A 24,255-nucleotide genomic window follows, 5' to 3' on the forward strand; every position below is an offset into this window, starting at 1 on the left:
GTTCATGGGGGGAGTTCCACATCCTCCTCCTCTGCCATCTTGATTTGAGTCCTTAAAACACTTTTATATATAACACAAAAATACAAATAACTTGATAGAAAAATGTTCAAGGAATAGACAGTTCATAGAAGGCAAAATATTAATGACCAATAATGATAATTAATTAACTTCCGTATTAATCATGGAAGTACATTTCAAGATACCATTTTTGTCACATCATATTTGCAAAAATCAAAAATCAATGTAATCTGTTTTAGAAAGGATGTGGTGATATATACACTGGTTATGATGTGTGTATTTTTATATTAGCAGCATTAAAATTTTGAAGTGTGTACTCTTTGACACATAATTTACTTATGGAATCTATGGGAAAATTCTTACATATGGACAAATATGTCTTTTTATTATAAAGAAAAATTTCAAAGATAGAAATACCTTTTGAGAGAGGAATGACTATTCTGTCATACAGTATAATATTGTGAGGCTGTTGAAATATGTAGATAAATCTATTTTGATAAAGAAAAATCATTAATATTTTATTAAGTGGATTAAAATGAATTGCAGAATGAGCTAATTTATATTCAAATTCTGTCTAAAATTTTATATTACTGTAAGTACTATCTGTATGAACATTTAAATGCATAGAAAAGGATTTAGAAAGAACTGATACCTGTGATTTCTTTTAGAAATAGAACTGAAGAAAAGTAGAAGTTTGGTGACAAGGGTAATTTTGTTTATGTTGTTTGAATCATATACTATTCAATTATAAACATATATTATTTCTGTAAATAAATACAGATTTTTCTGGAGAATAAAAGAATGTGTTGATGGGTAATAGGGTCAGAATGGGGCCAGTTGATCAATTATGGCAGTCTAGAAAAATAAGAAAAAGTTTCTTAGAACTTTTCTCAGGGAAAAATGCCTTGGGTAATGGAAACATCTGGTCTATGTGTCAGATAAATCTTCATTATGCAGGCAGATTTACACCAGGTATAAATAAGATGCCAGTTATCAGCATCTTATGACTTTGATTAAATGTTTATGAAGAAATACACTAATAATTTTGCTTCCCTTATAATCTGCCTAGAAGGAAAAGTGGGGTGTTACTTTCTCAAGAGACATATCTAATCTGTATGATTATTGCATTTCTCAATATAAATGAATAAATTGCCCTCTTTTATATCTTTCAGTCTTATGATATAATCAGTGAAATTTCACCTCCTGAATTTGGATGGATTCTAGGACATGACCAGTATCAAGCTGTAGATCTCTAAAATTGAAGACCCCAGCCTGGATTGTGGTGACCTCACCAAAGCAAATAATGCCTGTGAGGTGGTCCTGCAGCAGCCAGTCAATGCTCTCTTTTGGTGACACTCAGTCTTTGCTGTATAACTTTGAATTCTTATAAATCCATTAAGTTTCCAATAAAGTTTTTCTCTCATTTGCTGTCAGTTCTATATGACTATGATCTAGTAAATTGTGAATTTTCAGTAAAGGTTTCATAGTAATTCCAAACATCAGTAAAATTGGTATCAAACTATGACCTTCTTCCTAAGAATGAGCATTCACTCATTCTTTGTAGTGTGAAAATACCAGAAGAATGGGGAAGATTGTGGGGAGATATGAACAATAATTAAATTCCTGGCACATTCTCTTTACTGTCAACTTTTCTATGGTATCTTATCTATTCTATGGGATTCCTTATTCTTCTACATCTTAACTGCTTTCTTAGTCAAGATGGCTGCTGTGCTTTTTATTTGCTATTTTCCAATTTACTTCTAAAACACTCAGTATTAAACAAATAGGTTATCTTAATTAAAAACATTAATAAAAATTATGATAAAAATAAAAGGAAAAAGGGAAAATTTCAGTCAGCAATTTTTAGTATTTTCACATTGTTTATGTATTTTTCATAAATCATAGAAAAAAATCAAAGTTACATTTTGGGAGATCTTTATGTACATTAAATAATATAGAAACTATACAATAATTAAAACAATCTATTATTTATGTAGAAATGTGTACACAAGTCAATATAACAGGATATAAACCCCAGAAATGGACACATGTAAGACTTTAAAGGTAGTATTTCAAATGAGTGAGGAATGGCTGAATCATTCATTAAATTGTGTAAAGAATATCTGGCTGATCATATGGGGAAAAAACAGATTAGATAGATCTCCCCCCTCATACCACAAATTTAAATTAAATACATTAAATCACAAAAATATTAGAAAAAACTTTGGTGAATATTTATATTATTGTGCAATGAGCATACCCCATAGATAATAATTTAGTTTTTCAAAAGGTGGTGTTTAACTATTTATGATGTAATAAACGCTACAAACTATGGAAATATGAGGGTGAGTAAGACAGTAGTCAGTGTAGCTTGCAGTCTAACAGGAAAGGCAGTTAATTAAACAAATTTATAAAGCAACTCTGAATCTACATACTGAAGCTGCCTTCAGTGATCTCTCCTCATTTTTCAGTTCAGCATTCCTTTGCTTACTTCATTTTCAGCCTTTTTCTTCATATTGAGAAAGATGGTACCTCAGTACCTTCAGAATTATATTACATTAAGCTCACACACTCAGAGGAGAGATGATCTCTTTTCCAAGTCCCCATATCAATAGCTCCAAAAGTACTCAGTTTGACCTTGCTTGGATCACATGTGAATTTACAGACGAATGACTATCCACTAGAATGGGTGCTCTAATTGGCCAGTTTAAAGATTATATTCTTACTTCTATGGAGAGAAAGGTAGGGCTCCTGACTGACAGTCTCACCAGAGTCATACTGAATCAGGAAGTGGCAATTCCCGAAACGAAGAGACATAAGACAGATATATATATACATATACATATATATATATATATATATATATATCCACTAAGTAAGAAAACATTTCCTACTTGACAAATTAAAAAACAATTTAGCTAAACTATAAAGTAGATGGGGTGGTGAGAGATCAGACAGGAGTGATAGGTAGCAGCGATCAGGAGGATTTATATAAATTGTATTACAGAATTTAGACTTTTACCTATGGGTTTTTTTTTAATTGCAATAAAATATACATAATATAAAATTTATCACTTAAATTAACTTTTTTAATTAAAAAATGTTTTTGACCATGCCACGTGGCATGTGGGATCTTAGTTCTCCAACCAGGGATTGAATCTGTGCTCCCCACAGTGAAAGCATGGAATCTCAACCACTGGACCACCAAGGAAGTCCCTAACCATTTTTTTTTAATTGGAGGATAATTGCTTTACAATAATGTGGTCTCTGCCATACATCAACATGAATCAGTCATTGTACATTTATACATAGTTAATATGCAATTGTCACCACCACCCATTCTCAAGAACTTTTCATCTTCCCAAACTGAAATTCTATATTCATAAAGCAGTAACTCTCCATTCCTCCCTCCCCCCATTTCCTGAAAACCACCATTTTACTTTTTGTTTCTATGAATTGAACTACTCTATGTACCTCATATCAGTGGAATTATACAATATTTGTATATAGCTTATTTCACTTGGTATAACCTCTTCAAGTTTCATCCATGTTGTAGCAATGTATCAGAATGCCTTCCCTTTTTTAAATTGTGGTAAAATATGCACAACATAAAATATAATTTCTAACTGTACAGTTTAGTAGTGTTGAATATATCCATATCATACAATCCATCTCAAATTCTTTTTCATCTTGCAAAATAAAAATTCTATGCATGTTAAATAATAATTCATTTACCTCTATACCAAGCTAGTGGCAAGCAACATTTCACTTTCTGTTTGTATGAGACTGACTACTCTAGATACCGCATATAAGTATAATAATACAGTATATGTATTTTTGTGATGTGATTGGCTTATTTCACTTAGCATAATGTCCTCAATGTTCATTCATGTTGCACCATGTGACAGGACTTCCTTCTTTAAAAGGTTATTTTTCTGTAAACACTATTTCTTTAGAACAGTTTAGGCTCACAGAAAAATTAAGTGTAAAGTATAGAGTTCCCATGCATTCCCACCCCAATAGGTGCATAAACTCCCTCATTATCAGCATCACCCACTACAGTGGTGTATTTGTCACAACTGATGAACCTAAATTGACCCATTGTAATCCACAGTTTACACTAGGATTCTCTCCTTGTGTTTACACCCCATTCTGTGGGTTTGGACAAATGTATAATGATACTCATGCATCATTATAGTATTGCACAGAGTATTTACACCACACTAAAAATCCTCTGTGCTCCACTGATTCATCCCTCCTCTCTCTATCACCAAATCCTGACAACCACTTATCTTTTTGCTGACTCCATAGATTTGCTTTTTCCTGAGTGTTATGTCCCTGGAATCATACAATATGTACTCCATTCAGATTGGCCTTTTTCAGTTAGTAATATGCATTTAAGTTTCTTTCATGTCTTCATGGCATGATAATTCATTTATTTTTATTTATGAATAATATTCAAATGTTTTGACGTACGACAGTTTATACATCCATTCACCTATTGAAAGACTTCTTGGGTGCTTCCAAGTTCTGGCGATTATGAATAAAGCTCCCATAAACATCCTTGTGCAGATTTTTGTTTGGACATAAGTTTTCAATTCTTTGGGTAAATATCAAGAGTGCAATTGCTGAGCTGTAGGAAAGGAATTGGATTAGTTTTGTAAGAAATCACAAACTGCTGACCAAAGTGGTGGTACAGTTTTGCATTCCAACAAGCAATGAATTAGAGTTCCTATTGCTCTTCATATCCTAGCCAGCATTAGCTACTTTCAGTGTTCTGTGTTTTGGTCATGCTAGTAAGTGTGTAGTGATATCTTAATGTTGCTTAAACTTATATTTCCCTGATGACATATGATGTGGAACACTTTTTCATATGCTTCTTTGTCATGTGTATATCATCATTGATGCTATGTCAGATAAGGTTTTTGGCTCATTTTTTAACCATGTTTTTGCTGTCTTATTGGTGAGTTTTAATTATTTGTATTGTTGAATAACATTCCTTGAGCACGTGTTCTTTTTTCTTGTGGTGAGCTCTAAATTTCTTGTATTAGTTTCGTGTATACAATATTATATTTCAACTTCTTTATACACTATAGCCTGATCACCACAAAAAGTTTAGTTTCCATTTATCATCATATAGTTGACCACTTTACCAATTTCATCTTCCCCCACAACCCTCCCCAACTGGTAACTATTAATATGTTCTCGTATCTGTATGTCTAATTTTGTTTGTTCATTCAGAAGCAGGCCAATCATCCTGTGCTCAAGCTGCAGCTCAGCCAATCAGATCACGTGTCTCTGAGGGTGTTGGTGTGGCCATTTTCCATAATTTAGGAGATTTACAACACAATAGAGTCCAGTTCTCAATTGAAGGCCTGTATTAGATGGACAATCTCTCAGCCTGGGGAAGGGGTCGAGTCTAGGGGCCATGTCCCATGCCTGGTAGTTCCAGTGATTCTCAACTGGAAAAATGCCTGGGAAGGTCAGAATCAAAGTAAGTTTATTAGTCCTCATCTACCTCTGCCATCCCAACCTCCACCTATTGATTCAAGGGCAAATATATTCTTTTCTTATTTTGTTAACTCTTTGGGAATAGGAACTCCTTTAAAACATCCAAGGAAAGCATGGACCTTATCCCTTGAAAAGCACCCATTCTGCTTCACCTTCACAAGGATGTCTCCTGATCCTTCTCCCCCTTGGAGGCCCAAACTTCACCCAGGTTCTGATTCCCTAGTGAAAGGTTGCAGGTGGCCCCCATCCAAGCACCACTGCATTTCTCAGTTTTATTCACTGTGCTGGTATGATGAAAGAACCTGTAGGAAAAGAGGACCTCAGGGCCTGCCAAAATCCTAGGGAAAGAGCAGAGCAATCAGGGGAAGGCAACTGGGTTCTGAACAGTCTTTGTGAGGAAAGGCACATTTAAAAGACTAGTGCTTCAGGATATCTCATTCTTTAATGTGACAAATAATCAAGCTCTCCCTTTTCCATGCTTGGGCTCTGCTGAATCCACTCTTTTACAGTCCAGGCTCAAAACCATCGCCAAGAAAAATGCAAAAAGGCAAATGCTTGTCTGAGGAGGCCTTACAAATAGCTGAGAAAAGAAGAGAAGGGAAAGGCGAAGGAGAAAAGGAAGTGAAAGTGAAATGTGAAAGTCACTCAGTCATGTCCGACTCTGCGAACCCATGGACTGTCCATGGAATTTGCAGGCCAGGATACTGGAGTGTGTAGCCTTTCCTTTCTCCGGGGGATCTTCCCATCCCAGGGATCAAACCCAGGTCTCCTGCATTGCAGGTGGGTTCTTTACCAACTGAGCCACAAGGGAAGCCCATTTGAATGCAGACAAGATACGTCTTGGTTTACCTAGAGACTTCCTTTGTGTTGAACTGTCCTGAGGCAGTACTACTGTAAATGACTGTGTGGAATATCTTTGGGCACAAACCTGTTGTGCTTTTCAGAATGATTTTTGCTTTCATTTTGTTTTTGTAAAATAGAACTCCCTAAGGGGCCTTATTGGGGAAAAGTCTGTGATTGTTTTTGAGGTACCTGGTTTACAGGGTACTTTTAACCTAGGCCTGTTTTTAACTTCCTCTATTGTCCTAAGACTTTTATAGGGCTAGTTTGTAGTAATTTGCATTTATTGGTCTTAGATCCATTGTCTTGCCTGCTCTTGTGATTGAAATGTAATGAAGTAGTTAAAGTACATTCTTTCACATTTGACCAATTGTGAAAAAGCTTTAACTCTATTGATATGGACTCTAATAATAGATAGTGTGGCAAAACAGAGAAAAGAGAAAGTGTTTGAATTCAGTTTCTAGGTGAGAGTGTGGCTTAGGAAGACTCTGACCTGCAGGACACTCATAAAATGGCACCCCCAGTCTTGAATGAAGACTACTTTCTCAGCCTGACATTTAATGCTCTTGATGACCTGCTTTCCAGCTTCACTATTTAGTACTCTTGAACCATTTACTACCATTTCTTGCTCCTTATGCTACAGACCATTTCCCTCAGAATTCCAAGTTATCTCAGTGTTTTTATTTTGACAGTGTATTTCCTTTTTGCTTTCTTTTCAATTTCCTGTCTCATTCTGAACTGGTAGATAAAATGTCAGCTTGTTAATTAGATACATAGAAAAGTATTATTACTAACTGGGTACATGGAAATTAAGGCATTAAGCATACACAAACAAGGACTCTTGGTGAGAACAGAACAATAGAATTCTAGAGCTGTTTAGGCCTTTGCAATTATCTTGTTCAAATCCTTATTGTACTGAGTACTAAACCAATCCAGAGAGACAAAAGGATTTAGAACACATAGTACTATCTTTAAGAAAAAAAAGTGAAAGTTTGTCTCACATTCATGTCTGACTCTGCGATCCCATGGACTGTAGTCTGCCCAGCTCCTCTGTGCATGGACTTCTCCAAGCAGTAGTGATGCAGTGCATTGCCATTTCCTTCTCCAGAGAATCTTCTCAACCCAGGGATTGAACCCAGGTCTCCTGCATTGCAGGCAGATTCTTTATCAACTGAGCCAGGCCTTAAATGAATATTTCTTGATTCCTGGGCCTAGGTGCTACTGCTGCTACTTTTCTTCTCCCTCATTTTTTTTTCCAAAAGGAAATAAAATGTTTGAGATGTATTGTAGCCCTTATTATGTCCCTTACCCATTTTTTTCCCTTTGACCCTGAACTGAAGTCAGTGTATGCCCTTTCTACTAATGTTTCTAATTTCACTACATATGTATCCCAAAAATGTGTATAATAGTACTTTTTCTGATACAATAATGATTCCCATCATTAATTCATTCAGGGTACCCCTTTCATGATTTTTCCATACTCTTATACTACTTATACTGCATTTTTTTCTTTAGAAGATGCATTTAACTATTAAATTATTTCCCAGAATAATGCACCATCTAGTGACATGTGGGCAACTGCTCTGATATCTTTGAGATAGCTTATGCCTTAGATCATCTACAATCATCTAACAGTCTACCATTGGTACTGCAGTTTAGAAACCATTACACTACACTTCACATGGGTTAAATGTGTATCAATACAGTGGTGTTTATCTCTAATTAATAGGATTTTTATCTGTCATAGTTTTAACAAGGAAATTTTCTACCTGTAACTTCATCTTTAACATGACACTCTTTTGACCTGTTGACAAAGATTCTCTCCTTGACCAAACTCTACTCAGGCTCTTTTGATCTCTCTTCTCAACTAGACCTTGACTTTTGGGCTTCCATATTTATCTTTGTATTATCATTTTTAGCAAGAATCTTGCTAATTAAGTTTAGCCAGAACTCCCAGCCTCAATATCTAAGTGGGTTCCTCTTCTTACACTATCTCACATGATGTCTGATCACCCTGGCCTGCCTTCAACAAGAATCCTGTTCAGTCAGTTTAGCCAGAATCCTCTCCTTACCTCTGATGTTTCGTCTTAGTGATTTTACATCCACTGACCACTCCCCTCCCATCATCACCACCACCATGTTCCTTGGCTTAAAATTCACATTTTTCCTTGCTGTATTCAGAGTTAAGTCTGATCTCCCTCCTCCACTGCAAGACACCATTACCGTGATCCCTATACTTACCACAATAGTCGTCCATTGAATGAAGTTTTTCTTACCATCTATAACAAGGGCCATGAATAATTTTTTCTTTAACAGTTATGGTGCCCAAACCCAGATGGGATCAGATTTATCATTGGATCCCCAGATCTCTCACTCAGGACTCTAGGTGAGTATGTTTGCAGACTTTGGCTTCACTTCTGACTGACTGGTCAGGTGTCCATTGGTCAATCTGACACCTAAACCATTGCTCTGGACAAATATCTATTGAAGTTGGTAAGGACAGATTTTGATCTTAACATTCTGAGTAATACTCTAGAAGTCGAGGTAGAAGTCCCAGACAGAGGTTGCATTTAAGTACTAGGATCTCTATAATAAACAGGTTAGAATCCCAGGCTTCTTTGTTTAAAAGATACCTGCTGGGTTAAAAGTCTTTCTTCCTGGCTCTCTTCTTAATTGGAGGATTATTCCCTCACTCACTGGACTGGAAGTTCTTCTTCTGGCTCCTTTTTTTCAAATTAATTTATTTTAATTAGAAGCTAATTACTTTACAATATTGTGAGTTTTGCCTTACACTGACATGAATCAGCGATGAGTGTACATGTGTCCCCCCATCCTGAACACCCCTCTCACCTCCCTCCCCACCCCATCCCTCTGGGTTGTCCCAGAGCACCGGCTTTGAGTGCCTTGCTTTCTGTATCAAACTTGCACTGGTCATCTGTTTTACATATGGTAATATACATGTTTCGATGCTATTCTCTCAAATCATCCCACCCTTGCCCTCTCCCACATAGCCCAAAAGTTTGTTCTTTACATCGTCGTCTCTTTTGCTGTCTTGCATATAGGGTCATCATTACTGTCTTTCTAAATTCCATATATATACGTTAATATACTGCATTGTTTTTTCTCTTTCTGACTTACTTCACTCTGTATAATAGGCTCCAGTTTCATCCACCTCATTAGAGCTGACTCAAATGCTTTCGTTTTTATAGCTGACTAATATTCTATCATGTATACATACCACAACTTCCTTATCTATTTGTCTGCCAATGGACATCTAAGTTGCTTCCATGTCCTCGCTATTGTAAACAGTGCTGCAATAAACATTGGGGTACATATGTCTCTTTCAATTCTGATTTCCTCGGTGTGTATGCCAAGCAGTGGGATTGCTGGGTTGTATGGCAATTCTATTTCCAGTTTTTTAAGGTATCTCCACACTGTTCTCCATAGTGGCTGTACTAGTTTGCATTCCCACCAACAGTGTAAGAAGGTTCACTTTTCTCCAAACCCTCTCCCGCATGTATTGTTTGTAGACTTTTTGATGCCAGCCATTCTGACCAGCAAGAGATGGTACTTCATTGTGGTTTTGATTTGCATTTTTCTGATAATGAGTGATGTTGAGCATCTTTCCATGTGTTTGTTAGCCATCTGTATGTCTTCTTCAGAGAAATGTCTAGTTCTTTGGTCCATTTTTTGATTGGGTTATTTATTGTTCTGATATTGAGCTGCATGAGTTGCTTGTATATTTTTGAGATTAATTATTTGTCAGTTGTTTCATTTGCTATTATTTTCTCCCATTCTTAAGATTGCCTTTTCACCTTGCTTATAGTTTCCTTCATTGTGCAAAAGCTTTTAAGTTTAATTACGTCCCATTTGTTTATTTTTTGTTTTTATTTCCATTACTTTGGGAGGTGAGTCAAAGGGGATCTTGCTGTGATTTATGTCAGAGAGTGTTCTGCTTATGTTTTCCTCTAAGGGTTTTATAGTTTCTGGTCTTACATTTAGATTTTTAATCCATTTTGAGTTTATTTTTGTGTATGGTGTTAGAAAGTGTTCTAGTTTCATTCTTTTATAGGTTGCTACCTTTGCCCCTTTGTGTCTGGCTTCTTGTTTTGATTAGGGTACTTTCCCTGACTCCTGGACAGGAAGGCTTTCCCCTTAGTTCCTTGCTTCAAGTGCAGTTCTCTCCCTCCTTCCTGGGTTGGATTTTTTTTTTTCCTGACTCTTTGTGAAACCATTCTGTTCTCTCATTGATACTTCTTTGTCAGCCAATGGGAACTTCCCAGTTAATTGAAACCCCTTTCGTGATTCTCTGCTCACTATATGTTCTGCCAACTCTGTCCACCTCTTTCTTGTTGGCATGATTTTGCTGATGATAATTTGGAAGTTTTTTACCTCCTTGGGAATTTTGCAATCTCCCCCAGATTTCTCTTCTAAGATCTCTCTCTTCCTGTTACTTCTGCTCCTCCTTCTTCCTCTTATCACCTTCAATCTCCCTTCCAATTCCTTTGAATCCTTTGACATGTTCGCCTTCAAAGTCCTCCCCTCTTCATCTCTCTTGTCCATCCATCCCCGACAGACTTATCCCTTCTCAGTTCAGCTCCTTACAATCACTTTTGCCCTGTACTCTTCATTGGCTACTGTCTAAGCATTCATGTATCCCTGCTGGCAACCATCTGAGGCTTCTGAAAAGAGCAAAAAGGGTTAACTGTAAATAGAACTGGATGTTTTCTTCACTCATGAGCTTTGGAGATATCTAGGCAACTGGTATGTGTTTCTCCTTTCAGTCTCTTAAAATTTAGTCCACATCCTCTATATTGTTACCCTCCATGGCAAAAGAAAATGGTGAAATCTACTCCACAGTTTTTGATAAACATGTAATTTTTTGTTATTTGCTTAAAGCAATTCAAGTAAAAACTAAAGGCAGATATAAACTAGTGAATTTTTGTTACTATATTTTGCTGACTGATCACTAAAATTTCATAATGAAAGCTACAAGGCGTCAGCATGGATCACTGTGTATGTTTTTACTTATGTCCATATATATGTTATGTATTTGTTATATTTTTCTGTCTCTGGATGGTAGTGTGAAAATAATGTATAAATTCTCTTAAAGAATATCTGTTTCAATTTGTTTACAAATAAATAAAAACTTATATAAATTACGTTTTCCTAAAATTCTCAGAAAGATAAAAATAGTCCCAGTATTTTAAAAATTATTTCACATCTGGGGTAATATTATATCACTATAACCTACTCTATGTGCAAAAGATTAAAAAATTATAACCTCAGAACCAAATGTACAATAAAAATTAATTGCTCAATGCCTATGAAGCACAGAAGAAAAAATAAGGTGGACAATTCATATGTTTAAGTTTTCAAGTTCTTTGGTTGTGTAAAACTGTTTTATTACTCACCTGCTTTGCCACCAAGAAAAGTAACTAAAGATGACGACAATCTTCAATATCTCATGAAATTTTCATGATCAATTCAGGCATAATTATTAAAAATAAAGTAAAGATATGTAAGTGATATAAAAGTTTATAAATGAATTTTAGCAATAATTATGTTTTATAATATCTGTACTGTAAAATAGTTCAAATTTATTTTTATAACTTGAAACTTTAAAAATATAATAATTATGGGATTGTAAATTGGTGTAGCCACTATGGAAAATAGTATGATTTCCTCAAAAACCTAAAAGAACTACAATAAGATCCAACAATTTCACTTATGGGTATATGTTCAAAGAAAACAAAAATTTCAATTTTAAAAGATATATGCATAGTATTATTTACAATAACCAAGATATGGAAGCAACCTAAGTATCAATAAACAGATGAATGGATAAAGAAGATGTGGTACATATATACAATAGAATTCTGCTCAGCCATAAAAAGAATGAAATTTTGACATTTGTAACAACATGGATGAACTTGGAAGGTATTATATTTAGTGAAATGAGTCAGATAGAGAAAGGCAAATAGTGTATGCTATTCCTCACATGTGGAATCTAAAATATTAAACAAATGGATGAATATAGCAAAACAGAAACAAACTCACAGATATACAGAAGAAACTAGTGGTTATCAGTTGGGAGATGGAAGTAGGGGTCAGTTAAGTGTAGTGGAATAAGAGGTACAAACTACTATACATAAAATGAAGAAGCTATTGATACAATGATACATTGTTCAGCACAGGAAATTTAGCCAGTATTTTATAATAACTTTAAGGGGTGTATAACCTATAAAGATATTTCGTACACCTGAAGCTAATGTACTACCAACCATTTCCATATAAGATAAAACATTGATATATTAATTGTTTCAATGCTATCCTCTCATATCATCTCACCCTCTCCTTCCCACACTGTGTCCAAAATGCCTGTGTTTCCTTTACTGCACTGTAAGTAGCACTGTCAGTATTATCATTCTAGATTTCATATATGTGCATCAATATACAATATTTGTCTTTCTCTTTTTGACTTACTTCCCTCTCTATAAAAGACTCTAGGTTCTAGAGGAAAACATAGGCAAAACACTCTCCGACATAAATCACAGCAGGATCCTCTATGACCCACCTCCCAGAATATTGGAAATAAAAGCAAAAATAAACAAATGGGACCTAATTAAAATTAAAAGCTTTTGCACAACAAAGGAAACTATAAACAAGGTGAAAAGAGAGCCTTCAGAATGGGAGAAAATAATAGCAAACGAAGCAACTGACAAAGAATTTATCTCAAAAATATACAAGCAGCTCCTGCAGCTCATTCCAGAAAAATAAACGACCCAATCAAAAAGTGGGCCAAAGAACTAAACAGACATTTTTCCAAAGAAGATATACAGATGGCTAACAAACACATGAAAAGATGCTCAACAGCACTCATTATCAGAGAAATGCAAATCAAAACCACAATGAGGTACCATTTCACACCAGTCAGAATGGCTGCTATCCAAAAGTCTACAAGCAATAAATGCTGATGAGGGTGTGGAGAAAAGGGAACCCTCTTACAGTGTTGGTGGGAGTGCAAACTAGTATAGCCACTATGGAGAACAGTGTGGAGATTCCTTAAAAAACTGGAAATAAAACTGCCATATGACCCAGCAATCCCACTACTGGGCATACACACAGGAAAACAGAATTGAAAGAGACTCGTGTACCTCAATGTTCATCGCAGCACTGTTTACAATAGTCGGGACATGGAAGCAACCTAGATGTCCATCACAGACAAATGGATAAGAAAGCTGTGGTACATATACACAATGGAATATTACTCAGCCATTAAAAAGAATACATTCGAATCAGTTCTAAAGAGGTGGATGAAAGTGGAGCCTATTATACAGAGTGAAGTAAGCCAGAAAGAAAAACACCAATACAGTATACTAACGCATACATATGGAATTTAGAAAGATGGTAATGATAACCCTGTATGCGAGACAGCGAAAGAGACACAGATGTATAGAACAGTCTTTTGGACTCTGTGGGAGAGGGCGAGGATGGGATGATTTGGGAGAGCGGCATTGAAACATGTATATTATCATATGTGAAACGAATCGCCAGTCCAGGTTCGATGCATGAGATGGGGTGCTCAGGGCTGGTGTACTGGGATGACCCAGCGGGATGGGATGCGGAGGGAGGTGAGAGGGGTGTTCAGAATGGGGAACACATGTACAACAGTGGCAGATTCATGTCAATGTATGGCAAAACCAACACAATATTGTAAAGTAATTAGCCTGCAATTAAAATAAATGAATTTATATTAAAAAATAAAATTAAAATTGTCATTAAAGTGTAAAAAAAATAAAAGACTTTAGGTTCATCCCCCTCATTAGAACTGACTCAAATGCATCCCTTTTTATAATGGAGTAATATAGTCCAATGTGTATATGTACCACAACTTCCTTATCCATTCATCTGTCAGTGGACATCTAGGTTGCTTCGATGTCCTAGATATTGTAAATAGTGCTGCATTGAACGTTCGGGTACATGTGTCTTTTTCAATTTTGGTTTCCTCAGAATGTATGGCCAGTAGTGGGATTGCTGGGTTGTATGGTATCTTTAATCCTAGTTCTTTTAAGGAATCTCTATAGTATTCTCCATAATGGCTCTATCAGTTTGCATTCCCAACAACAGTTAAGAGGGTTCCCGTTTCTCAACTCTCTCTCCAGCATTTATTGTTTGCACACTTTTTGATGATGGCAATTCTGACTGGTGTGAGAGGGTACTTCACCGTAGTTTTTATTTGCATTTCCCTAATAATGAGTGATGTTGAGCATCTTTTCACATGTTTACTAGACATCTGAATGTCTTCTTTGGAGAAATGTCTCTTTAGATATTCTGCCCGCTTTTTGATTGGGTTGTTTGTTTTTCTGGTATTGAGCTGCGTGTGCTGCTTGTATATGTTGGTGATTAATCCTTTGTCAGTCGTTTTATTTGCCATTGTTTTCTCCCATTCTCAGGGGTGTCTTTTCACCTTGCTTATAGGTTCCTTCACTGTGCAAAAGTTTTTAAGTTTAATTAGGTCCCATTTGCTTATTTTTGCTTTTATTTCCATTACTCTGGGAGATGGGTCATAGAGGATCCTGCTGTGATTTATGTCAGAGAGTGTTTTGCCTATGTTTTCCTCTGGGAGTTTTATAGTTTTTGATCTTACATTTAGGTCTTTAATCCATTTTGGGTTTATTTTTGTGTATGGTGTTAGAATGTGTTCTAGTTTCATTCTTTTACAAGTGGTTGACCAGTTTTCCCAGCACCACCTGTTAAAGAGATTGTCTTTTCTCCATTGTATATTCTTGCCTCCTTTGTCAAAGATAAAGTGTCCATAGGTGCGTGGATTTATCTCTGGGCTTCTATATTGTTCCATTGGTCTATATTTCTGTCTTTGTGCCAGTACATACTGTCTTGATGACTGTAAATTTGTAGTATAATCTGAAGTCAGGCAGGTTGATTCCTTCAGTTACATTCTTCTTTCACAAGATTGCTTTGGCTATTCCAGGTTTTTGTATTTCCATACAAATTGTGAAATTATTTGTTCTAGTTCTCTGAAAAATATCGTTGGTAGCTTGATAGGGATTGCATTGAATCTATAGATTGCTTTGGGTAGTATACTCATTTTCACTATATTGATTCTTCTGATCCATGAACATGGTATATTTCTCCATCTATTTGTGTCCTCTTTGATATCTTTCATCAGTGTTTTATAGTTTTCTGTATATAGGTATTTTGTTTCTTTAGGTAGATATATTCTTAAGTATTTTATTCTTTTCGTTGCGATGGTGAATGGAATTGTTTCCTTAATTTCTCTTTCTGTTTTCTCATTGTTAGTGTATAGGAATGCAAGGGATTTCTGTGTGTTAATTTTATATCCTGCAACTTTACTATATTCACTGATTAGCTCTAGTAATTTTTTGATGGTGACTTTAGGATTTTCTATGTAGAGGATAATGTCATCTGCAAATAGTGAGAGTTCTACACCTTCTTTTCCAATCGGATTCCTTTTATTTCTTTTTCTTCTCTGATTGTTGTGGGTAAAACTTCCAAAACTATGTTGAATAGTAGTGGTGAGAGTGGGCACCCTTATCTTGTTCCTGACGTTAGGGGAAACACATTCAGTTTTTCATCATTAAGGATAATCTTTGCTGTGGGTTTATCATATATGGCTTTTATTATGTTGAGGTATGTTCCTTCCATGCCTGCTTTCTGGAGGGCTTTTATCATAAATGGATGTTGAATTTTGTCAAAGGCTTTCTCTGCATCTATTGAGATAATCATATGGTTTTTATCTTTCAATTTGTTAATGTGGTGTATCACATTGATTGATTTTTGAATGTTGAAGAATCCTTGCATCCCTGTGATAAAGCCCACTTGGTCATGATGTATGATCTTTTTAATATGTTGTTGGATTCTGTTTGCTAGAAGTTTGTTAAGGATTTTTGCATCTATGTTCATCAGTGATATTGGCATGTAGTTTTCTTGTCTTTGTCACAACTTTGTCTGGTTTTGGTATTAGGGTGATGGTGGCCTCATAGAATGAGTTTGGCAGTTTATCTTCCTCTGTAATATTCTGGAAGACAGTAGGATAGGTGTTAGCGCTTCTATAAATTTTTGGTAGAATTCAGCTGTGAAGCCGTCTGGTCCTGGGCTTTTGTTTGTTGGAAGATTTCTGATTACAGTTTTGATTTCCGTGCCTGTGATGGGTCTGTTAAGATTTTCTATTTCTTCCTGGTTCAGTTTTGCAAAGTTATACTTATCCATGTCTTATATTTGTCTGCATACAAGTTTTTTGTCTCTTTAGGTATGCTTATTCTGTGATATTTTATTCCTTTTCATTCAATAGTAAATGGGATTGGTTCCTTAATTTCTCACTTTATAATATTTCACTGCTAGTGTATAGGAATGCAAGTGATTTCTATGTTTTAATTTTATATTCTGCACCATTACTTTTTTGGTGTCGTCTTTCGGGTTTTCTATGTATGGTATCCTGTCACTTGCATATCAGTTCAGTTCAGTTCAGTCGCTCGGTCTTGTCCGACACTTTGCGACCCCATGAATCGCAGCACGCCAGGCCTCCCTGTCTATCACCAATTCCCGGAGTTTACCCAAACTCATGACCATCGAGTCGGGGATGCCATCCAGCCATCTCATCCTCTGTCATCCCCTTCTCCTCCTGCCCCCAATCCTTCTCAGCATCAAGGTCTTTTCCAATGAGTCAACTCTTTGCATGAGGTGGCTAAAGTACTGGAGTTTCAGCTTTAACATCAGTCCTTCCAATGAACACCCAGGACTGATCTCCTTTAGGATGGACTGGTTGGATCTCCTTGCAGTTCAAGGGGCTCTCAAGAGTCTTTTCCAACACGACAGTTCAAAAGCATCAATTCTTTGGCACTCAGCTTTCTTCACAGTCCAACTCTCACATCCATACATGACTACTGGAAAAACCATAGCCTTGACTAGATGGACCTTTGTTGGCAAAGTAACATCTCTGCTTTTTAAAATGCTATCCAGGTTGGCCATAACTTTCCTTCCAAGGAGTAAGCGTCTTTTAATTTCATGGCTGCAGTCACCATCTGTAGTGATTTTGGAGCCCCCTCCCCAAAATAAAGTCTGACAGTTTCCACTGTTTCCCCATCGATTTGCCATGAAATGATGGGACCAAATGCCATGATCTTTGTTTTCTGAATGTTGAGCTTTAAGCCAACTTTTTCACTCTCCTCTCTCACTTTCATCAAGAGGCTTTTTAGTTCTTCTTCACTTTCTGCCATAAGGGTGGTGTCATCTGCATATCTGAGTTTATTGATATTTCTCCTGGCAATCTTGATTCCAGCCTGTGCTTCTTCCAGCCCAGCATGTCTCATGATGTACTCAGTATATAAGTTAAATAAGTAGGGTGACAATATACAGCGTTGACGTACTCCTTTTCCTCTTTGGAACCAGTCTGTTGTTCCATGTCCATTTCTAACTGTTGCTTCTTGACCTGTATACGGGTTTCTCAAGAGGCAGGCCAGGTGGTCTGGTAGGCCCATCTCTTTCAGAATTTTCCTCAGTTTATTGTGATCCACACAGTCAAAGGTTTTGGCATAGTCAATAAAGCAGAAACAGATTTTTTCTGGAACTCTCTTGCTTTTTTGATGATCCAGCGGATGTTGGCAATTTGATTTCTGGTTCCTCTGCCTTTTCTAAAACCAGCTTGAGTATCTGGATGTTCTCGGTTCACGTATTGCTGAAGCCTGGCTTGGAGAATTTTGAGCATTACTTTACTATCGTATGAGATGAGTGCAATTGTGTGGTAGTTTGAGCATTCTTTGTCATTTAAATAAATGCCAAGTAAAACTCTCACTTGCAAATAGTGAGAGTTTTACTTCTTCTTTTCTAATCTGGATTACTTTTATTTTTTTTCCCTTTCCTTTTGATTTCTTCAGTAACCTGTTGGTTATTCCAAAACGCATTGTTTAATATCCATGTGTTTGTGTTTCTTATAGTTTTATTCTTGTAATTGATATCTAGTCTCATAGTGTTGTGTTCAGAGAAGATGCTTGATATGATTTCAATTTTCTTAAATTTACTGAGGTTTGATTTGTGACCCAAGATATGGTCTATCCTGGAGAATGTTCCATGTGCACTTGAGAAGAAGGTGTATTCTTCTGTGTTTGGACAGAATGTCCTGAAGATATCAATAAGATCTATCTCATCTAATGTATCATTAAAGACTTGTGTTTCCTCATTAATTTTCTATTTTGATGATCTGTCCATTGGTGTGAATGGGGTGTTAAAGTCTCCTACTATTATTGTGTTACTGTCAATTTCTCCTTTTATGTCTGTTAGTTTTTGTCTTATGTATTGAGGTGCTCCTATGTTGGGTGCATAGATATTTACATTTGTTATGTCTTCCTCATGGGTTGATCCATTGATCATTATGCAGTGTCCTACCTCATCTCTTCTAATCTTCTTTATTTTAAGGTCTATTTTGTCTGATATGAGGATTGCTACTCCAATTTTCTTTTGCTCCCCATTTGCATGGAATATATTTTTCCCTACTCTCAGTCTGTATGTGTCTTGAGGTCTGAAGTGGGTTTCTTGTAGACAGCATATATATGGGTCTTGTTTTTGTATTCATTCAGCTAGTCTGCATCTTTGGTTGCAGCATTTAATCCATTTACATTTAAAGTAATTATTGATATATATGTTCCTATTGCCATTTTCTAATTGTTTGGGGTTGATTTTTTAGATCTTTTTTCTTCTCTTGTATTTCTTGACTATTTAAGTCCGTATAACATTTGTTGTAAAGCTGGTTTGGTGGTACTGAATTCTCTTAACTTTTGCTTGTCTGAGAAGCTTTTTTATTTCTCCATCAATTTTGAATGAGATCCTTGCCAGGTACAGTAATCTTGGTTGTATATTTTTCCCTTTCAGTACTTTAAATATATCCTGCCATTCCCTCCTGTCCTGCAAAGTTTCTGCTGAAATATCAGCTGTTAAGCTTATGGGGTTTCCCTTGTATGTTACTTATTGCTTCTTCCTTGCTGTTTTGATATTCTTTCTTTGTGTTTAGTCTTTGTTAGTTTGATTAGTATGTGTCTTGGCATGTTTCTCCTTGGGTTTATCATGTGTGGGACTCTTTGTGCCTCTTGGACTTGATTGGCTATTTCCTTTCCCATGTTGGGAAAATTTTCAACTATAATCTCTTCAAAAATTTTCTCATACCCCTTCTTTTTCTCTTCTTCTTCTGGGACCCCTATAATTCAAATATTGGTGCGTTTGATATGATCCCAGAGGTCTCAGAGACTGTCCTCAGCTCTTTTCATTCTTTTTACTTTATTCTGCTCTTCAGAAGTTATTTCCAGCTCATGTCTTCCATCTCATTGATTTTTGTCTTCCAGATCACTGATTCATTCTTCTGCTTCAGATATTCTGCTATTGACTCCTTCTAAAGTATTTTTAATTTCAGTAATTGTGTTGTTTGTCTCTGTATGCTTATTCTTTAATTCTTCTAGGTCGTTGTTGATTGATTCTTGCATTTTCTCCATTTTGTTTTCAAGGTTTTTGATTATCTTTACTATCATTATTCTGAATTCTTTTGCAGTAATTTTCCTATTTCCTCTTTATTTATTTGGACTTTTGTGTTTCTAGTTTGTTCCTTCATTTGTGCAGTATTTCTCTGCCTTTTAATTTTTTTTAAGTTATTGTGTTTGAGTTCTCCTTTTCCCAACCTTCAAGGAAAGTTGAATTCTTTCCCTGAAGAAGGTTGAATTCTTTCTTCCTTTTTGTTTCTGCCATCCTAAGTTTGGCCCAGTGGTTTGTTTGAGCTTCATATAGGGTGAGATTTGTGCTGAGTATTTTTTTTTTCCTCTGATGGGCAAGGCTGAGTAAGTTGGTACTCCTGTCTGTTGATGATTTGGTTTGTATTTTTGTTTTGTTTGTTGTGTAGACGAGGCATCCTTCACAGGTAGTTGTGTAATGCTGGGTCTTGTATTCAAGTCATTTCCTTTGTGTGAGTTCTCACTATTTAATACTCCCTAGAGTTAGTTCTCTGGTAGTGTAGTGTCGTGGAGTCAATGCTCCCAGTCTAAAGGCTCAGGGTTTGATCTCTGGTCAGGAACGAAGATTCCACACGTGGTTTGTCATGGCATTTAGGGAGAGTAAAACAAATATCCAAAAATGAGAAACCAAAGATGAACATCAGACAAATGGCAGTTACAAAATCAGGCAAATGAGAAGTTAAATAATGGAATATACACGTATACACCCATGATGAAAGTGAAAACAGTCCAACAATAATAAAATATAGTAGATTGATCTGGTGAACAAAGGAAATCAAAAATTATATTTACCTGTTAAGAACAAAGCTAACGTAAGCACAAACTGGAAAACAAAACTAAAGCACGGTGCCAAGTGGGGAATAAAGCAATTAAAACAAGACTAACAAACATGTTGAGAGGAAAGGAAAGAAAGAAAAGAAAGAATAGATATGCAAAGTTAAATAGAGGTAGATGAAGAACATTTATATACATTAAAGATTAACTACAAGGGGAAAAGAACAGTAGGAAAGGCAAACAAAGGAATAAATGTAGAAAAAATATAATAAGTTAAAAAAATAACATTAAAATTATAAAAAAGAGAAAAGAGAAAAAACAAAGAAAGAGAAAAGGGGGAAAGAAGGAAAACTCCACAGAACTACAAAAGCCCAATGTAAAGGCAGATGTTTATAACAACAATAGAAAATGTGACTGAATATACACATCTACGTATACATCCATAAGCAAAATCAAAAGAGTCCAACAAAAATTAAGTACAATAGATTGACCGGTGAAGAAAGGAAACCAAAAATGATATCTACCAGAACAAAACTAATTAAAGCACTGGAAAACAAAACTAAACAAAACTAAAGCAAAGTGACAACTGGAGAATAACTCAATGAAAATAAAACTAACAAATATGTTGAGAGGAAAGGAGAGAAAGAAAAGAAAAAAGAATAGATATGCAAAGTTAAATAGAGGTAGATAAATAAGATTTATATACATTAAAGATTAACTGCAAGTGTAAAAGAACAGTAAGAAAAGCAAACAAAGGAATAAATGCAGAAAAAATAATAAGGTTAAAAAATTATAATTTAAAATTTAAAAAAAGAGAAAAGAAAAGAGGAAAACTCCACAGAACTGCAAAAGCCCAACGTAGAGGCAGAGGTTTATGACAACAATAAAAATTGTGACTGAAGAAAAAGAAAAAGAAAAAAAGCTCAAAAGCTTAATTGGATTTATCAGTGCCAATAAAATCGACAACTACAACAGAAGGGAGGAAAAGGGGAAAAAATCCAAAATAATCTATAGAACAAGTCAAAAAATAAGAAAAATAAATGTTTTTCTTGAGTCACTGCTGTCAGAGTCCTTTCCCACGCTGGGAATCACAGTCCACCTTACCTCTTTAGGATGCCCTCCAACACTGTACTGATCTCTGGAGCTGAGTGGGGGCTGCTCAAATTCTAATCTGGTCCTACTTCTATGTGTTCTTGCCTCCAGTGTCTACAGCTATCAGAGCTAGTGTGGTTTCTTTTGTGGGAGCTCTCAGTGGCCTTTCATATATTCCATAGACACAGAATCCGCCTAGTTGATCATGTGGATTTAATCTGCAGTTTGTACAGCTGATGGGAAGGTTTTGGGTCTTCTTCCTTTGTCACACTGGTCTTGGGTTTCAACTGTGGTTTTATTTCCACCCCTACAAGTTAGTCGTCCGCTGGGGTTTAGCTCCTGAGGCTGCCCTGGAGGGCTTGGGTTTTCCCCTGTGAGGGCCAGGTGTGGAAGTGGTGCAGCTGCTTGGGTCACAGGGGTTCTGGCAGCATCAGATACTCAGGGGGGTTGACAGCTAGGGCAGCAGGTTATGGCAGCTAGGGCAGCTCTAGAAGGGTATGGCAACCAGCATATTGGCCAATATGCTCCAGTATTCTTGCCTGGAGAACCCTTTCTCTGACAGAGAAGCCTGGCAGACCACAGTCTACAGGGTCGCAAAGAGTTGGACAGGACTGAAGCGACCCTGCGCGCATAAACACAAGACTTTTTAAAAATTTTTTTTGCTTGTGGCATCTCTGCCCCACTGAGAGTTGAGCGTGAAGGTAGTGTAGCTGCTTAGCTTGCAGGGACCTTGGCGGGTCAAGTGTTCAGGGACAGACTACCTCCGCAGCAGGAGTTATGGCCCTATCAGAGTCTTTTTCAAGCCTCTTGTAGCTGATGATCAGAAGGCCTCTTTGGCCTGTCTTTCTCCGTAGCTCTGCCCGTTCAGGCTCTTAGAGGGATCCCTTGCCTGGGGTCCTTCTGTATTGTTCGGCGCTTCAGGCACATAAAGGAGCCCCCCCGATTGGGATCCTACTCTGTGGATCGGTGCATCAGGCACTTAAAGGGGCACCCTGGGTGGGGTCCAGTGCATCAGGCCTTTGATGGGCCAGCCTATCTATTGTTCAGCTGCCGATGCTGGTGTGTGGAGAGAGAGAGGCTATGGTGATGGCTCCACCCCCTACGTGTGACTCAGCAGTATCCCCTTGCTTCCATGGCTGCCTGGCTTTCCTCCACAGGCATTTCCCACCATGATCCACTCGCTCACATCCTCTCAATCTGTCTTTCCACAGTCAACAGCAGCCCTCGCACTGGGATTGCTCCACAATCCCTAAAGTCCAGCTCCCAGCCACTGCCCCTTCCAGGAGACCATGTTCCTGAACAGTGTACCTATGGCTGTGGCAAGGACTGTCTGATTCTCATTCCATTTAGGCTGCCACAGATCAGCTGTTTCACTCTCAGCCTTAAATGTTTCTCCTCCGACTCAGACAATTGCCCTGCTGTGGGGATCAGACTCCCTGCTTCAGTTCCCCCACCTGCCAAGGGCAAGTACAGTCTTACTAACACTCCTGTTTCTCCCCCTAGTTCTTTCATCCTGCCGAATTTTGCGTGGTTCCATATATTCTTTTCCACTGGTCAGGTACTCCTGTCTTCTCGCAGCTGGTGTTCTGTATGCACTTCTGTGTCTGAAGGTGTATTCTTGATGTATCTGTGGAGAGAGATGTACTCCACGTCCACCTACTCCTCCTCCATCTTGTTCTCCCTCATGTATCTTCTTGATCCATGTCTCCAGTCTCTTTATCTGTGCTTCCATTTTATTTTCAAGATTTTGAATAGTCTTTACTATCATTACTCCGAATTATTTTTCAGGTGGACTGCCTATTTCCTCTTCATTTGTTTCATGTTGTGGGTTTTTACCATATTCCTTCATCTGCGACATGTTTATTTTCTTTTCATTTTGTTTAATTTAGTGTGTTTCTGCAAGGTGGAGGGCCACAGTTCCTCTTAATTGTAGTCTGTCTTCCATGGATCTGCTGGACCAGTGCATTGTGAACATTTCTTGGTTTGGGGGACTTGTGACACTGTTCTCATGGATGGAGCTGGATCTTGTCTCTCTGAAGGACAGCTGTGTCCAGTAGTGTGTTTTTGGATGTATTGGGGCTTTATATGGCTTTAGGCAACCTGTCTGCTAATGTGCAGTTTTGTATTCCTGTTTTGCTGAAAGGTTGGCATGAGACATCAGGCACTGGAGCTTGCTAGCCTTTGGATGGTGTTTGGTCTTAGTGTTGAGATGGAGGCCTTTGGGAGAGGTCTTTCTGGTTAATATTCTATGGGGTTGGGAGTTGTCTGTGGTCCAAAGTCCTGGACTTGGTTCTCCCATCTTGGGGATTTAGGCCTGATTGCTTACTGTGGCAGCAAGACTTCACAGGCCACATAGCACAGAAGACAAAACCCCAAGACTAGTGGTGAATGCAACAGTCAGCAATCTAGAACCCCAAAGAAACTCACACTCAGATGTCACTTTTCCTTTGCTCTTTACTCTCAGGTTGATGTACTGGAATCTTTATTT

General features: G+C 37.1%; 1 protein-coding gene across 2 annotated transcripts in view; it reads left to right on the forward strand.

Moving 5' to 3' along the window:
- NBDY (negative regulator of P-body association) overlaps positions 1-24,255 on the forward strand; it is a 95,991-nt gene that overhangs the window by 67,198 nt on the left and 4,538 nt on the right. Inside the window, exon 3 of one of the 2 annotated variants that reach the window (XR_014075787.1) lies at positions 1,191-1,455. The exons of the other annotated variant lie outside the window; for it this stretch is intronic. The gene's annotated coding sequence lies outside the window, so the exon portion shown is untranslated. Of the gene's footprint in view, positions 1-1,190; positions 1,456-24,255 lie in introns of those variants that run through there. 2 annotated transcript variants of the gene reach the window in all.

The sequence above is a fragment of the Giraffa tippelskirchi genome, chromosome X (assembly GCF_054371585.1).
Source record: "Giraffa tippelskirchi isolate mGirTip1 chromosome X, T2T-mGirTip1v1.2.pri, whole genome shotgun sequence".
Lineage (NCBI taxonomy): Eukaryota > Metazoa > Chordata > Mammalia > Artiodactyla > Giraffidae > Giraffa > Giraffa tippelskirchi.